The sequence below is a fragment of the Myodes glareolus genome, chromosome 5, assembly GCF_982192425.1.
Source record: "Myodes glareolus chromosome 5, mMyoGla1.1, whole genome shotgun sequence".
In the NCBI taxonomy this organism is placed as follows: Eukaryota; Metazoa; Chordata; class Mammalia; order Rodentia; family Cricetidae; genus Myodes; species Myodes glareolus.
The window spans coordinates 52435024-52453189 of record NC_142030.1 but is presented as its reverse complement, the minus strand read 5'-3'; the positions used below and the strand labels follow the sequence as shown (position 1 = coordinate 52453189).

Sequence of the window (18166 nt, the reverse complement as noted above, 5' to 3'; positions counted from 1 at the left end):
GCCTTATTAATCTGGTTAATAGGTAAGTAAAGTATGAATTTAGAGAAAAGTTAGAAATCATTTCTTCCTTTTACTAATTGCCCTAGACCCAAAACATATCAAACAATAATTTTATTGCTAAGAAAACTACTTTCACACAAATGTAAAGTATCAAGATTTAATTTTTTAATGAGAGAACCAGAAGCTGGTAATCTAAGTTCAAGGAGAATGACTCTAAGTCCAAACAAGTATTGATGGCATTGACTGAAGATAACTGACCCTGCCCTCTAGAGATTTACAATTTAGAAACAACAAAATCAAATCCTGCAGTCCAGGGGGAAATTCTGTCATTTCTTCACCAACCCATTTGATTCTACTAAATAGCTGACTGAAAAGAACCACCCTGAGATGGTTCAGAGGTTAAGGGCATTGGCTGCCCCTCCAGAGGTTCTGAGTTCAGTTCCCACTAACCACACGGTGGTTCATAACCATCTATAATGAGATCTGGTGTCCTCTTCGGGCATGCAGTCATAAGAATACTGTAAGAATACTGTATATGTATGCTGGCAAAATACTGTATATGTAATAAATAAATAAATCTTAAAAAAACAAAAGACCCACCCCACAGGATAGGACTTGTCACCCTCCAGAACTTGCATTATTTTCAGACCACACCTTCCTGTTCACCATCAACAAGGCAGGAGGGACCCTGAGCTTCCCTCATCCTGTCCTCTTAGAGGGCAAGACCGCCCCTGTTGCATTCAACCCCCAAAGTATTAGGTCTTCTGGCGGAACTATCTTCTTTATCATTGTAAAATGACCCTCTGCTTCCTTTGCCAAAGAAGGTTTTAGATGGCTTTATTTTCTATTTGAGAACTGAGCAATCAGTCCAGGGGAAAGCTGTGCTGCAGAGCAAGCAGCTAGCACGTGGAAGGCCCTGGAGTGGATGCCCAGCATGCAAAAGAAAGAACAAACCAAGCATCAAGGGGCACCTCACTTCTTAGAAAGGAAGACACTTCTGGGGGGCTGGTCATAGGAGACATCGGTTTACAGGAAATGGGCTTAAGAGAGCAGAGTCAGAGGAGGGAACGGAGGCCAGGTATTGCAGAGTTCCTCTTCCTCAGGGCAGGAACAGTACAACAGAACAGTAACAGAGCCTTCTGGTAACATTTGCTTACTTTAGGTTACTGCCTCCCAACACACACACACACACACACACACACACACACACATACTTTTATTAAAAAATGGTTTCTTTTCTCTTACAATACATCTCGATTACAGTTTCCCTCTCCTCCCCTCTCCCCAGCTCCTCGCCCCCTCCTCTCACCTCGCATCCACTCTCTGTCTCATCAGAAAAGGAACAGGCTTCTAAGAGATAACAAGCAAACGGGACAAAATAAACTATAAGATAAGACAAAAATCATCACACCAAAGTTAGAGAACGCAACCCAAAAGAAGAAAAGGGCCCAAGAGGAATCATAAGAAAAATAGAGCCACTCGTCCACACATTCAAGAGTCCCATAAAAATACCAAACTAAAAACTGTAATGTATACACAGGGGACCTGTAGCAGACCCAGGCAGGCTCGATCCTTGCTGCTTCAGTCTCTGTGAGTTCATATGAGCTCTGCTCAGTTGATTTAAAGGCCCTTGTTCTTCTGGTGTCTTCCACCCACTCTGGCTCTAAGGATCTTTCCACCTTCTCTTCTCCAGAGTTCCTTGCCAGTTCCTTGTAAGATTAAATCAAAGGGATTTTATCACACTAATTTAAGGGTTGTTGCGTAATGTGTCTCTTTTTCATCTGGATTTCTTGGAAGGGCAGAGGAGCGATGTCCTGAACTATGACTAGATAACTCTGTTTCTCTCTCTCTCTCTTTCTCTCTCTTTCTCTCTTTCTCTCTCTCTCTTTCTCTCTTTCTCTGTGTGTTTGTGTATTGTGTACAAGGATAACACAAAACACACATGCAATTGAGGACAATTTGCAGGAATTGCTTCTCTCTTCCCACCCCGTGGGTCCCTGAGACCACATTCCGGAGCTCATGCCTGGCAGCAAGCTCCTTTATTCCTTCTTCATGCTGCTGGCCTTCCACTTTGTTTTTGTTCTGGTCTATTAGGTCTTAGTTCCAAATGGCCTCTTGCAACATTCATTTGACACTGCTAGCAACTGTAAGAACTGGCTAATTATAAAATTTGTATGAAGTCACAAAGGACTTAAAATTAACATGATCAAAACAATCTCGAAAGATAATAATCAAGAGTTTAGGTCTACACCATTTCATTTCATAAAATTAAAAAATAAGACAAATTGGGGCCCACTAAAATACTAGGTTGTCTAAGACAGGGTCTCTGGATCACCTGGTAAAGTGCTTGCTGCCGGGGCATGAGGATGTGAGTGTGAATAACCAGCCCCCACCAAGAATTGGGAATGACATCATTCATCGCTAACCCTAGTGTCAGGAGACAGGGTAAGTGCAGACCAGGGACTCATTGCCCAGCCAGTCTAGCCAAAAACAGCTCTATGCTTAGTTTAGAGACCTTGTCCCAAAAACTATAATGCGAGTCGGGTGGTGGTGGTTCCTGCCTTTAATCCTAGCACTTGGAAGACAGAGGTAGGTTGCTTTCTGTGAGTTCAAGGATCTACACAGTGAGTTCTAGAACAGCCAGGACTGTTATATAGAGGAACCTTGCATCATTCAACAAAAGGAAAAGAAATAAGAAAAACTATAGTGTAGCAGCAATTAATGTCCTATGTCAAACTTTGACATTTGACATTCATACAATGTTAAAGAACTTATATGAGCCATCAAATATAGTACTAGATTACAAGGGGCCTGGGGTGCTAACTAAGGGGGGGGAGAAAAACTCTGTAAAGCAAACTCAGAAACAAAATAAAGGGAGCTTGGAGAGGGGATCAGCTGTTTGACTTGCATCCAGTGGGAGCCAAGCTTCTGGTTCACAGTAATTTTTACCAGGTATTTTTTTGCTTTGTTTTTCCCTTCCTAGAATGGTTATTCTCATTGAACTGGGTTCCATTGCTTACACAGGAGCACAGAAAAGTAGGCTGCTAAAGTTGCTTTAATTCAATAGCCTTCCAATTTGCTTTATAAAAGAATACCCTAGCTGGAGGCAGTGGTGCATGCCTGTAATCCCAGCATTAAAGAGACAGAGATAGGAAGATCACCATGAGTTTGAAGTCAGGCTGGCTCCATACATAGTTCCAGGCAGGCCAAGGCTACGTACTGAGATATGCTTAAAAAATAAAAAAAGAACAGATAATAACAAAATAGAACTTCACAAAATTTATACTAATCAAGGGAATCCATGTATAAATGAACGTATTTGTAGTAAATGTGCTAGGTGTCTAAAGAGACAGTTCAGCCATCTCTGGGCTACACACCTGCAGACAAGGAGCTCCGAAGTAACTAGGGAAGGGTAAGCATTAAGGCTTTGATTATGAACCTTTACATGGAAATTCTCACAACCCAAGTCAGGTAAAAGTTTTCTCAGCGCTTGGAAACAGAAGAAAAGATGAACTTAGATTTCATAAATGGAAACATTTTCCACTTATTTTGAAAGACAGTTTCAGAAAGGCAAATAATACACTAGAAGAAAATATGTGTGATGTTCATCAAAGGACTGACAACTAGAATAATAAAGTAACTCTCACAGTTCACTATCAGTACAGACAAGACAAATAAAAGTGGGCACACACCAGGCTCATATAAACACACACACACATACACACACACACAGAGAGAGAGAGAGAGTGAGAGATATTGTGCCCTATGCCTTAGTTGCTGTTCTATTGCAGTGAAGAGACACAGTGATCAAAGCAATACTTATAAAAGAAAGTATTTAATTGGGTTTTGCTTACAGTTCCGGAGGCTTAGTCTAAGAACGTTATAGCAGAAAGCAGACAGCCATAACAGTAGCATGGGCTTTTAAAAACCTCAATTCTCATCCCCAGTGACATACTTTCTCTAACAAGGCCACACCTCCTCATCCTTCCCATACAGTTCCACTAACTGAGGATTGAGCAATCAAGCACTCAGACATATGAGCCTATGGGGGTCATTCTCATTGAAACCATCACACGCTCTGTGTGTGTGTGTGTGTGTGTGTGTGTGTGTGTGTGTATGTGTGTGTGTTTATATGTGCATGGCGTGTGCCTATTTTTATTTGGCTTCTCTGTACTGATGGTGAACTTGTCTATGGAATTCTTAGAGCTTTCTTCGTGAAAGCCTCAAAGTAGGAACAATGCAAATGTCCATTTCCAGCTAACCAATTAATTCTTGAACCTCATAGAACAGCAGCGGACAGCAGTGAAATGGAATGACCTGCTGTTAGCTGTGACAAGAGAATGAGGAAAAACTGCCAGATGTCCAAAAGGTACATGCTGGTGACTTTATTTACACAAAATTTCTAGAAAAGCCTGACCCATCTGCAATGACAGGAAGTAACTAAATGAAACCAGGGGGTCAGCAGTGAGTAGAAGGTTGAATGCAAATAGATCAGGAAGAACTTTCAAAAGGGCCAGGATGGGTCTTCAGTTTGGGGTATAATTTTATGCATTTAACAAAATTCAATTCAGGGTGTATTTAAAGTTCGTTTCGTTCTGTGCAAATTACATTTTAAAATACAAAGTGAATGAACTGCTTAGTGCAAACGGACCCTCAGTTCACTCCTCATTCACAAGCTACACTGCTGCATGGGAATGATTTGTGGACACCCAGTAAAGGCGAACATGAATAAAATAATCCCACACTAGCTCAGAACTGAGCATAATAAAAGGGTTCTTTATTTAGGGGGGCTTCACAGATCACAGACCTCTGAACAAAGTGGGAACAGGAACCCGAACCCAGCATCCAGGTGAGAAAATGGAGAGAGAAAGAGAGGGCAAGCAGGCATCATTTTGGCACCCAAGGCCACATCCAACCTGGTTCAGCCTCTCAAAGGTCACTGGCTGAAGGCCATTCCCTGTCAACCCAGAAAATTGGTGTTAGAGAAAGTGAAGGTGTGTGTGTGTGTGTGTGTGTGTTGATTTGTTGTTGATGGTGTTTATATTTTGTTTTAAAATTAGAGACATTTTAGATTTATTATGAAAACTTTTTAATTTTCCTAAGTATTTTCTTTTTGAATCATTTGATCTGTGAAAATAATGTGTGTTTCTAGGTGTTTAGCTAGGAATATCATCAATATAATACGTGCCAGCACCTTTCAAGGTAAGCATCAAAATCCAAGGGACACACCCAACTAGCATACCTTCCATCTAGGTGTCCATTGGTCTTGCTTTGCAATCCTCAAACTCATGGGAGAAGATGCTGTCACGGGACATCTCTGCAGGGAGTGGCATCCGGGCTGGCAAGGACAATGCTGTCATGTTCAGATGGCAATGCAGCCTGATCCAAACTGGGTGGCAGTGAGGAGAGACGATGCTCAACGAAAAACCCTTTCGACCAATAAGCCAGCACACAGCACACATTGGAAAACACAAGTGGGCAGAAGAGATACAGCTAAGAAATGTTATAGGAAGAGGTTGTTGGATGAGATAGTCTACTTAAGGATAAATTTGAAAACCTCTCAACTCATGCTATCTTTTACCACGGTAAGATACAGCAATGGAACGCTAAGGTCAGTACAAAATCACAAACTGCAGACAAGACATTTATACGCTCCCGCAAGGCTCCTGGAAGCATGGGCTATAAATTCCAGGTTGCCAGGTAAAAGTTCTCTTTTGCTGCATTTCTTCTTTATTTATCTGCTTCTCTTATAGTCAAGTGAAAATCAATATACCAAAAGCCATGTATCATATTTTTGGTCACTTAAGAAATGTTCAGGGAAAAAATACATACACATACACACATGTATGTATGCATGTCCATGTCCATGTTTTTATGTATGATTGGTGGCAATGTAAACTGGTACCTTTTCTTTGTGTGTGTATGTATGTATGTATGTATGTTCATGTTTGTAGGTATGATTGATGACGATGTAAACTGGAGTCTCCTCTTTGGAAAACGCTCGAGTAGTGTCTCAAAAGGGTAAACATCTACTTGTCTTATGAGTCAGCATTTCCACCTCTAGGTAGATATGGAAGGAAATGAAAACATATCCATGTCTTCATGTAAACATGTCATGAACTTTCTTAACAGGACTATTCACCAGACCCCAAAATGGAAACATCCTTAGAAACCCACAAACCACAATACTACAAATACATTGTACATTCAATGGGAAAGGATGAACAGCAAACAGAAAGCCCTGATACATATGGGAAGGTGGTCAAGCCTTGGAAATGCTCTGCTAAGGGAAGAAAACCACGCACGGATGGCCACACACAGCTGTGATTCACTGTCACTCATAGGAAGTGATGAAAGTAGATAGAGGGTCTATTTCCAGAATAGCCACCTCTTGATACATGGGGCATGTGAGGATGGGCACAGAGATTCCTTTCATAGGTGATAGAAATGGTCTGAAGTTAATGTAGTAATGGTCGTACAACTAGTAAAACCTACTGAACTGCATGAAGGGGGTGAATGAAGCAAGATAGACACACCAAGTCAGAAAGAACGCTGTCATCCACAAAGCAAAATAGAGGTGTTGGGTCCAGGGGGGTCATGCAAAGATAGGAACAGACTGCCAAAGTCTAATAAACCAGAAGCAAACTTTATTCCAGAAATCAGAATCCAGGAAAAAGTAAAATAAAAAATCTCCATGGGGCACAAAAAGCTTATCAACTAGCCGAGACCACAGTTACAGATGTTTGTTTGTTTGTTTTTATTTTTTGTTAGGCTGTGGCAAAGGCCAGTTTCTGAACCCACCTTTTTATAGTAAAGGCATCAAGTATTAGGTCTGAACAAAGGAATTCTTATAATCTCGAGGTAAAACTTAGGTATAGGCTGCCTTATTTTACAATCTCCATTAACAGGGTTTTTAAGTTAAACTAGTGTTTGCACTTAATTTATTGTCTTCCCTGGTACTTTTAGGTGATGTTTACTGAAGCCCTGTGCTCTCCCTTTGATGCTGCCAGTTTCACATAGCAGGGATAATGCATAACCCAGAGGTCTTATATCCATTTCCTAAAAGTTGACTCAGCTCATATTCGTAGGCTAGCTCTCAGTTTACAGAGAGATGCTTTGGCCTTGTAAATCGAGCTATGGGTTGTAAAGTGGAGTAACCCACTGTTAATAGTTAATCCTCAAGCTGCTGAGAAAGCTGCTGACAGTCTGTTCTCATCCTCCTGGGCATAGAACTTTATATTTCTTTATTTCTACATTCCTATTTCTGGAATCTACATTTTTCTTTTCTTATTCTTGAACTCTTTTAATAGGAAAGAGAAGCAGTACACCCTCGCACACGCTTCCTTGCTCCTAAAAGTCAGACACTGCTGTGCCCAATACACTCAGTTTTGTTCTGTGGCAGGAAGGAGTGACAGCCTGCGTAGAATATACTGGTCATAGTCAGATCAAAGCTCCAGGAAGTGCTTCAGAAACATGCCACTGACAGGAAGCTGCAGTGGGTGCCTAGCATCTTCCGGCAACTTCTGCAGACCAGCATACCTGACTGCAAAACAAGAAAATTATTCTATTCAAAGGCAGCAAAAGTAAGTATGGTAGGATGGGGGATTGTGACAGTTTACTCCACGGTTCTGCTTCACGGGGCATTTAGATAGGGTACTGATGTCAGTATTTACTACTGACGTCATTGAGTACACAGGAAAATTGTATGTGGATGCAGGGAGGATGAGAACCGTACACACACAGCAGATGGAGGCAAAGCCTCTGCTTTCACATTTGAAAATGCGGAGCCAAAGATCTTAAAGAATTGAAAACAGCAGCAGTCTATTTAGAAGAAGCCCCAGCCTATTTAGAAGCATGGAGCTAAGTATTGTTTATACTAAAACAATCCATTAGAAAGGCGTGCAGAAGAGGTGGGAGGGGCACTGCAGGGGGTTTCCTTTATTGCTTCTTTAAGTCCTCAGCCATGTGGATCTAAATGACTTTATATACATATCCCACAATTAACGGGAATGTCTATAAATTGTATAGTGTGGCAAAGAGATGTTAAAACTTGGTAAGGATAACATGTAAAAATTTCTATTACACTACATGAATTAGGTCATTGGACATAAAGTGATTTGTTAATACAGAAGGTGCTTTAACATACAAGCGAACAAAGTTGAGTATTTTGTTCCTTCCTAAGATGCACCCCATTTATTATTATGAGTCACTGGCTTTCAAACACAATCAATACGCCAATGGTGCCCACAAAATCTCAGCCTAAAATCCAAGGGCTTACCTAGCATTTAACCTTTCAGACTTAACTTGTCCTATTAAAAAATGTTAACTCATTAATTTATTCGTCTATCACGCAGCAAATACCTATGAGCGTAATATGTGACCATGAACTCACATTTAAGAAGTGATGTTTCTGGTACTCTCTTATTCTTAGAGTGCTGACCACCATGGACTGTAAGCACAGATCACTCATCTAGGCAGTGTGGTATTTAGGCTAAGACCTGGGGAACCTGGACTTGACATTCTATGGAGTTGCTATACACATACATATTTGAAGGACTTTTTTTTCTTTATTATTTTTTTCCTTTTCTTTTTTAAAAATATGGAACGCTTCACGAATTTGCGTGTCATTTTTAAAAGTGCTAAACCATAAAGATTCTGATTCACTGCTCTCTCACACGTCCTAAAAAAATTGACTTCACACAATCACTAACCAAAAGGTAGGTTTTTGTATCTTGCTGAAAATGTCACTTAATAAATAATCTCCAGACTTAAATGCAAACTATTGGTACACTCCTAGATCCTTACGCTTGTCCTTGAAGCCTAAATGGGCAATGAAGTAACTACAAAAGGTTTCCTGCCACTAATCCAAGAATACCTTAATTCTTGAAAATGATCTGAACTTGCAAGTTTTTACAAAAGATTTATTTTGCTTTTAATTACCTGTGTGTGGGGGGGGGTAGGGGATGTACATGTGAGCACAGGTGCCTGTGGAGGCCCCGAGGCATCAGATCCCAAGCAGCTGGAATTACCTGTAACTGCGAGGGGGTCTGATGGAGGAGCGGGAACTGAACTGAGGTTGCTGTGAGAGCAACACACGCTCTTACCCACTGAGCTGTCTCTCCAGCTACCACTTACCAGTTTTTAATATAATATTCAAATACTTACAAGACAGCATCCCTTGTACAGCCCTTAAACTGAGGGTGTCAAGTACAGTTTGGGGATAAGCTTCAAGGTTTAGATCTCAACCACAAATTAAATCATTACAAGTTTCAGAAGAAATTAATTTACCTCATAGCTTATTTATATAACATATCTACTCAGAAAGCAATTTCCTGCCCACAGCGCTATGACCTCGAGTGTTGATTCTACGTTTTGATGCACCCTAGGTGTCCAGTAATTGCAATCAAAAACTAAAGCTAAGAAACATCCCCCAGGAACCTGCACAGTCAGAAATTTGCAAAGCAGAGTCGTTGAGCATTTCAGAAGGAAAATTTACTAGCAGGTATTTTTGAGATTATTTGACATTGAGTTTGTCATTAGACAGAATGTCCCCCTGATGATAACAACGGGATACTTTATACCCTTGCATTCTCATCCATACTTGGTTATGTCTGTAGTAGATGTGGTTGGCAGAAGAGTGGCTACCAGTGGTGCCCATGTTGCCACATCAGGAATCTTGAGTTAGTGCAGCCTGGCCTGTTGCTGTATATGAAGGGTGAAGACGGAAGTAGAGTCGCTAACTAGCTGCCTACCGGGTAAATCGGGGAAAGCAATGTGGATGAAGAGGCTGACCCACTATGAACTAAGAGTTCTTAATGCATTGGAGAAGCAGCTGAGTGGGGCAGAGTGATCAGCTATGGGAAGGATGGAACCTCTTCCAGATTCTGAAGGCAGAAGGGGAGGCCACGAGCCAAGAGTCACCTTCCAGAATACAGCCCTGTCTATAGTCCACAGTTTTAGCCCCAAACAGCCTATTCGCGAGGTCTGAACCTCCAAAGCCATTATGTAGTGCGCTTCCGTTGTTGAACTCTGCAAGCTGTGCGGAAAGTTGCTGTGACGCCAGCATACAAACAATATAGAGGACAACCACTCGCTGGGAACTCGTGACATCGGGATTCCTTTCCTTTCAGTAACCCACTTTCATGTTTCCTCCAGGCTACGTCTACGAGGACTTCAGCGCTTCCCAGGTGAGCTCTGACCATGCCGTGCAGGGACACGCAGCAGCTCATCTCCGTTTTCCTTCATTTGTCACCAACCTAAGCAAACGACTGCATAAGTCTCGGAACACTGTATCTGCTGATATGACCGACATTACATCTGCTTCTTCACTCAGCTAGCATTTCCTGAGCACTTAAAATAGACTAGCATGGCGGCAGGCATTGAACAACCCAAGAATGAGCTGTGCACTCTTCCTGGCTTCGGTTTGCTCCCACGATCCTTAGGGAGAGAGAGAGAGATATGTGCGAATGTGCTATAGTTTAGGAATGGAACCCAGACAATGTTAGAGCACTTTCCAGGGGAAATAAGCAACTTTGCAAAACATGAAAGCTTACTGCAATTCATAAAACTGATATGAAATGCATATTTATAGATGAATACTCTGGCCTTGGAATCAGTCATTAACTTACGGGTTGATTAAAGACTCTTTGGAATTAGTAAGATCACTAGCAACACTTTTCTGAAAACGACCCCTCTACATACTCACATTCAGAATATAAATGGCCAAGGAATGCGCCGATCAGATTTTCATCCCTAGAGAACTTGAGACTAGAACATAAGTGACGAACTGTTTTCCACTGACGAAGAGATGGCACACACTCCATGGTGTAGGAAACTCTGCCACACCAGGACATGGAAACTCTACACAAAGAAACAGAAAGCTGCCCAGTGGAAAAAATGCTGCAACACAGCCATTCGGGCCACAGCTAAGGCGCTCATTACTTGCGGTTCTGGTTATTGTCTTGTCAATTTGACATAAGCTCGAGTTATTTATGAAGCAGGAATGTCAGTGGACGGGTTGCTTTCCTCAGATTGGCCTGTAGACATTTCTATGAGATGTTTTATTTTTCTAAGATTTATTTTTATTTTATGTCAATGGGTATTTTGCCTGCATGTATGTCTATACCACACGTGTACAATACCTGGGGAAGAAGGAAAGGGTGTGAGGCTCCAAGAGCAGGAGCTATAGATGGTTGAAAGCCACAGTGTGGGTGCTGGAAGCTGAACCTGAGTCCTATGGAAGAAGAGCCAGTGCTCCTAACCTCTGAGCTATGTCTCCAGTCTCACGTTTTCTTGATTACTGACTGATATGAAATAGCACAACCCACTGTAAGCAGTACTAACTCTACAGTGGGCATGGGGTTCTGGATTGTTCAAGAAAGGAAACTGAATGAGGAATGGAGAAAGCCAGTAAGCAACATTTTCCCCTGGTCTCTACATCAGTTTCTGCCTTCAGGTTTCTGTTTAGGCCTTTATCACTGGTGAACTATGAAGAATATGATCAAATAAATCTTTCCTTCCCTGGGTTACTTCTGGTCATGGTATGGTCACAGGAACAGAAACCAAGCCGGGGCGTTTGTCTCATTCACACTCATTTTCTATTTCTAAGAGACACACTTACGTTCTGGATATCAAGTCTCTGTTTTGTGAGTGAGTGTCTGCTCCTTGCACTATGAGCTAATTCTAGTTCCATCTGACAGACTATTTCAGTCCAGACATTTTCCTTACTGAACTCACCAGCAGCATGGGGACATTGGATCAGTTTATCCTTTCAGGGAAGAGGTGGCAGAATTCACACTGAATGCCTAAGCACAAAGTTCTGAACTAAAAATTATCATATAAATACAAAACTTTATGAAATATGTAGCTGTTTATGAAACATCATTCAGAGAATGGCCCCTATTAACACCTAAATGGAAAGATTTTTCCAGCAAAAAATAGGTAAGAGAAAGTCCAACTTACAATGGGCACTGATTCAAAGTGGGGTTCTGTATTCAAGTTCAGACATTGATACTATGTTGCAGGCATCAATAGATTGTGAGGAGCCCAGATCCAAGAGATACATTGACATCAAAGCTTCTGTTTCTATGGCTTAGAGAACATTGAAGAAGGTGGGGGGACGACAGAATAAGAGCCAGACGATCAGAAAGCCTGATTTTCTGGGAAAGAGTCTCTCCTGGAAATAGTTGCATAGATGAGGTTGGAATGATAGCAATATTAATAGACTTGCTAAAATGGAAGGAAGAAAATTTCTTGGGGGTCTTACCCCTATGTAAATCTCTGGCAACTATTGACCACTGGGAGAATTAGCCTCTTCTAAGAATGAGCTCACTTATTGGGTTGTCTAATGTGATCAGTCTTGAAACCATGTACATACACATGTACATGTGTGCTGTTTGTGCGTACATTTCAAGGTGTGTGTATATATATATATGTGTGTGTGTGCGTGTATATAAACATATATATACACACATACATATGTAACACATATAATCAAAAAAAGATTAGCAATTTGAGAGTGGGAACATGGAAGAGGTTTGAGGGAGAACTGATTTAATTCTATTTCAATTAAAAACATTGAAAAAAGAAAGAACTAGAACCATTTAGTGCAGACAAAAGCAAATGCCTCACAGATACAGTGTAGGTCTCGCCTCTGCCTTTCCCTGGGCAAAAGGATACAGTAATGTTGAGAATGACATTGCAGAACCCGATCCTTCCACCACTAACAAAAGCAGACAAGTGACAACCATGATTAATCACTCAGCCCCTTTTGAACAGGGGCCTCTAGGCACTGTCAAAATAACCTGTGGCTAAGAACTCTGTCTGAATTTAACTGGCATGCCTCTGTGTAGATATAGGATCACCATTTCCAAACAAAGTAAACAGTGTGCTTTGTCAAATCTACACAGATCAGGGCTGATACTGTGTACAGGGTTTACAAAAAATTATGAACTTGGTAAGTTGTAATTTGCTTAGTCATGTAATTTTTAATCAACTTCCTTGGTAGGCAGGAAATGAATAGAAATTTGAGGGTTTCTCTGTTTTATAAAGGTGTTGGATAAAAAAGCTTACTATGTTTAAATTGAATATCCAATTCTCTTTTAGAATAAATTTTATTAAATAAGAAGTTTAAATCTTTTTTTTTATTTTTTTAAATTTATTTATTTATTATGTATACAATATTCTGTCTGTGTGTATGCCTGCAGGCCAGAAGAGGGCACCAGACCCCATTACAGATGGTTGTGAGCCACCATGTGGTTGCTGGGAATTGAACTCAGGACCTTTGGAAGAGCAGGCAATGCTCTTAACCTCTGAGCCATCTCTCCAGCCCCCGAAGTTTAAATCTTTTTAACAGAAAAGCCTTTCCATATTTTTTATGGAATGCACTGCTGGTGAGATTCTGGTCCTTGTCAATAAGCAAGGTGACAGGAAATCACCATCTCAAGACAACAGTTAACATAATGGTACCTCTGAGTCCCACTTTGTTTATTGAACGTGAAACCACCTTATTGTTGGCTAGAATGAGGAGGAGCATGGGATCTCCCCGAAGGACATGTGGAAAGGGCTTTCTGAAATATTTAAAGTCACAAGAGGAGCAATGTTCTGAAACCTTAAAAGAATTAGTAAAAGAGTCTCTTCTTGGTGCCTGTTAAATATTAAAAAGACTTATGTAACCTTCATTAAAATAATTAATACTTAAAAAGACCATTTACAGAGCACAAGGATGACAGACTGTTCTGGCGCTGCTGGGAGGGAGTCCTTGAGTTCTGGCTCCTTCCTCCCAGACACACTCACACACCACACACACTCACACACCACACACACTCAAATACCACACACCCTGTTTTCACTGCTTAGAACACACAGATTTGTCATTTCCTATGCTTTCTATTTTTCCCTCATGTTTCCACATCTAGTTCAGCTTCTGTCCCAGAGCTGCTCTTCATCTGGTGCCTTACTGTGCGTTTACGCTGTCAGAACACCACAATAGCATTTCTCATGTTCGTGACCAGAGGTCATTCATGAGTTATGGAGAACAACCCCCCTCACAACAGTCATGTATGAGGCTCTTGATGCCCAGTGGGTGTCACTATTCTGAGATGCTCTGGACATATTAGAAGGAAGCACACAGCTAGAGGGAAAGGCTCTGTGGGTATCTCAAACCAGCCTCTGGCCTGTCTGATCTCCTCTACCATAACATGAAGAAATCCCTCTACCACATGCTCACTCTGCCCCAGGGCTCAAGCAGACATGGATCGATTTCTCCAAAACCAGGAGCCAAAATATCTTCCTTCAAGTGGCATCTTGGGTACTTCGAATACAGTGACACAAAAGACTGAAACCACTGAAACTGCATATTTCCTTCCTAATTCAGCATCTTTATCCCTCACAGGATTAGAACATCTTTGGCAGAGGGCTGTTTCCTCACTACTCACTAACATCTGCTGTCCCCTGCCCCCAGGCTCATCCACATCTCGCCATCACCATTTTATTCAACTCAATAAACAGCTAAGAAATATATCAATAAACAACATTTACCAAAATGTTTGCCAAAAATTGATCTCCCGTATGGAAGGGGTGATCCACAGTCATGACATCAGGGCATCAACTGAAATTCTATATTTTCATTTGCTCTTTTGAGAACAGTGGCCATTAATATGCTTGTGATGGCTGAGTTTTATGGAAACAAGAATGAATCTGCAACAAAAATCTACCCACGACAATAGCAAAGAGTGCCAACAACAGGAAATGTTCCTGGAATCAAGGCAATGGTCGGGCTTAAACAATTTGAAAAGGAAGAAGTACATTGTATCAGAGAGAATACTGGCTGGTAAAAGGAAGAAGTACTTTGTAACAGAGAACAGGTTGGCTAGTAAAAGAAGTACATTGTAACAGGGAACAGGTTGGCTAGTAAAAGAAATCCATTGTAACAGAGAACAGACTGACTAGGAGCTCAACTGAATGAGTTGAGCCCATGACAAATAGGTGGGCATTAATCAACAGCCATCAGTAGCCCAGGCCAGCTCAGTCTGACCCAACCCTGCCAGGCTATGCCAGGTTAGTGACCCCAGGGCAGGCTATGTATGAGCAGGTTAGTAAAAACATTTATGTGGGCAAATTCAGCGCGAAAAGTTATAAGGGCAAGAAATTTTAAAATGGTTTTATTAGAAAGGTCTATAATTTTAGCTTATGGGAGAAATCTATTACAATTTACATTCTAAAACAGAGTTATGTTAGAATAACTAGAGTTGTTTCCCACAACTTATCTAATTATTAAGAAACAATAGTGACAGACATGAGATACTCCTTTCCCTTCATGTAACAGGGCAAGGACATTTGCCTTTTACTTATCCTCAACATATCCATTATATATCACAGCAACATATGAAGAATTCAAGTTTAAAAACTCAAGGCAACTAAAATTCTTGTGTCCATGTGAAAGTTCTAGAACAAGGTGTTTTACGATGCTCATTTTGATGAACAACAAACAAAAGTAGTTTCTCTACATGTCCTTGGAAAAACCTGTTCCCTGGATGAGCCCCTCAGACCATCTAGAATTGCAAGTTTGCTATGGTGATCAGCTTAATCTTCTGACCTTAGTTTAGACCCCACTTTTCAGTGCTACCAACAGGAAGCTTCTTCTTTTATCCTAAACTCCACTCAATTCTAAACAATTTCTTTCTTGTGATACCTATCCAGAATACGCCAGCCAAGCCCTAATATGACCTCCTAGCTCCTCTCTTATGAGAAAAGAGCATGGTTTTCTTAGTGTATGAAACTTTTCTACTGCTGTGGGTATGAACAAATGGTTGTGTGTCACCGACAGTGTTTGTGGTGCTCTTGGACTGAGCTGAGTGAACAAACATCCTATGCCCATTAAATCAGAAACCTGTGAGTTCACACACGTTGACTTGACTCAGTAGTCATCAACCGGACACAGGCAGAATTGCTGGCATATGTGAGGCCAAACCTTTTCCATTTATGATCCAAGGTAGAATTGAGCAATATTACTTTCTCAGATTATCCAGGGTCAAAGCTGTTGGAAAGAAAATCTGTGTGATGGAAACCAACACTTTCTTCTGTCACGTACTTTTGCATGGCCAACCGTATACAAGGCTTTACAATCTGCAGCTTTGAAACTAGATGCCTTTTGTCATATGCAACAACCGTCACTCTCCCAGCGAACATGATGGAAAGGCATGACGACAGAACTGGTGGACTTAAACAACAATATTTCAGTATCGAGATTGTTCAGAGCCCCCAAAGACGTTGCCTAAAACATCAGAGCCAGTTGTGAAGAGCAGCCATTCACAAAGTATTTCAGTTCATCGCTGAGAACATGAAGGAAGGGTGAGTGACGGCAGAGTTGTCATCTCAAGCCCACTCTTGCCTGAAAGTCTTCACATATAAACTAGTGAGAACTTGCCTTAGTTACAGAAGACACATCAGGAGTTTGTAAAGCAACCGAATACAGAAAACCATGTGACATTCTTTTTCAAAGACACAATAGGCATAGTAACACCTAGAACATCTACTTTCTCTTTTAAAAAATGCCTTCCTGCCATCCTAATTATCTGCTGGACAGCTGGTGATGGACAAGAGAATAGGAAAGGTAAGAAACCATCCATTTTAGCAGGGCTCAGGTTTGCCCTATGAACAATTTACATAAAAATGTCTGGAGATAGGGTTGAGCTATGGGATGGTTAGGAACACTGGCAGCTCTTCCAGGGGACTGGGATTCAATTCCCAGCATCCACAGAGTGGCTCCCAACATCTGTAACTCCAATTCTAGGGGATCTGGTGACCTCTTCTGGTCATCATAGGTATACCTACAGTGCATAGATACACATGTCAGCAAATCACTCACGCAATACAATATTTCAAAATTTATCATTTAAAAACTCTGGAGATGGACACAGAAATATATAAGAAGCTATTGTTAACAAGAAGAAAAGCTCATAAGAAAGAAAAAGAGGACAGGGAAAAAAATCAATGGCTGTTCTCAGATCCTTCAGACAGCTAAGGCCACACAGGGCAAGCTACCACCCCCAGATTTAGGACAGGCAATTAGAAAGAATTTCAGCCACGCACAGCTAACCTGTTCACTTAGTGTTCACACTAAAGCAGAGGCCTGAAAACTGTGATGAGTGAGGAGAGGACAGAGGGAAATTTGACCAGAGGGTGGAGTAGACTAACCAAGGTTACAGGTTCTTGGGCACCAGTGTGCACTTTATTTCAGAACCACCCCCCCCCCGCCCCCACTCTCCCAGTGAAGGCTGGGGGAAGCTCCTCTGAAGGAATGGACAAGGCAAACACCGTATAAGCCTCTCAGGTTGCTCTCTACAGCTCCTTCTTCTTTTTAGGAGACCACCCAAGCTTCAGCTGACACCGGCAAAGGTTGATTCTAGCCACCTTCAGTCTTCCAGGATGAAGTCGAGATAAAAGGCTAAGAATCAGTGTAGAAAATCAAATTCAAGGATCACCAGGATTATTCAGGGTCACCAAAATCCTGAATTGGAGACATGGTACAATGTCCATGTCCTCTGACCAGACCCTAAGCACAACCTCAGGAGTTCCTCACTATAACCACAGCTTACAGCAGAAAGACAAGGGTCCTATTTCAGAAGCAGTTCCTGGAGAAGTCAGGAAACAAGGATGGGGAAAACACAGAAAGCAGAGCACCGGCGTGTATGGCTGCCACCAGCATTAAACACAGCCAAGCTCCTACCCACACAAACATTAAACATATATGAACATCCAAACGTCTCAATTGCTATGATCTCAGGTATCATCAGGTTTTTAATTTAGAAACTTCACAGGGCTTCTGCAATGAGCATAGTAAAAATATCTTTTAGACATGTAAAAATAGTTAGGAACCCCACTACACCCACCTGATAGCCAGAACTCAGTGACATCACTCAATCAGGATAACCAGACCTGGGTTTAGAACCCCATGACACCGACTGGACAGTATATAAGCAAAGAGCAAGAGCAATGCTCTGCTCTGCACATCTGGAGAGACACCTCCTTGATGTCTCCTGTGGCTGGAGAGTCTCCCCCAGGATCCTGACTCTCCATTCAGAGCCTTCATCTATGTATGATATGACACACAGGTGAGCGGCTTTAGGGAGACAGACTTAGAACATCAGTTAGGAATTCACAGCTT

The 18166-nt window shown here is 41.5% G+C and overlaps 1 protein-coding gene and 1 long non-coding RNA gene across 2 annotated transcripts in view; one reads left to right on the top strand and one right to left on the bottom strand.

The window, feature by feature from the left end:
* Positions 1 to 18166, bottom strand: part of Fhit (fragile histidine triad diadenosine triphosphatase) — an 807644-nt gene that overhangs the window by 526766 nt on the left and 262712 nt on the right. The gene's annotated exons all lie outside the window — the stretch shown is intronic.
* On the top strand, positions 7421 to 11528 carry LOC146894902 (uncharacterized). The gene is made up of 2 exons (XR_015001319.2): positions 7421 to 7583; positions 10156 to 11528. It is a non-coding gene; the product is annotated as an uncharacterized LOC146894902 (long non-coding RNA).